A 247-nucleotide genomic window follows, 5' to 3' on the forward strand; every position below is an offset into this window, starting at 1 on the left:
CATACATACATACATACATACATACATACATACACACACACACTCACTATAAAGACTTATTTTATTTATAGGTGGGGAGAATATTGGGTGTGGGAATCCCCAGTCACCTCCAGATATGATATTATCGCGATACTTATGCCACAATACGATATTATTGCAATTTAAAACCTTTTTTCCAACTTCCGATTTTTCCCAATTTCAAATGACGTTCCCAAAAGAAAACTTTGTCAACATCTGTTTTATCTAA

The 247-nt window shown here is 33.6% G+C and overlaps 1 protein-coding gene across 2 annotated transcripts in view; it reads left to right on the forward strand.

Moving 5' to 3' along the window:
* Positions 1-247, forward strand: part of mfsd11 (major facilitator superfamily domain containing 11) — a 13268-nt gene that overhangs the window by 10337 nt on the left and 2684 nt on the right. The window lies entirely within an intron of this gene.

The sequence above is a fragment of the Etheostoma spectabile genome, chromosome 15 (assembly GCF_008692095.1).
Source record: "Etheostoma spectabile isolate EspeVRDwgs_2016 chromosome 15, UIUC_Espe_1.0, whole genome shotgun sequence".
In the NCBI taxonomy this organism is placed as follows: Eukaryota; Metazoa; Chordata; class Actinopteri; order Perciformes; family Percidae; genus Etheostoma; species Etheostoma spectabile.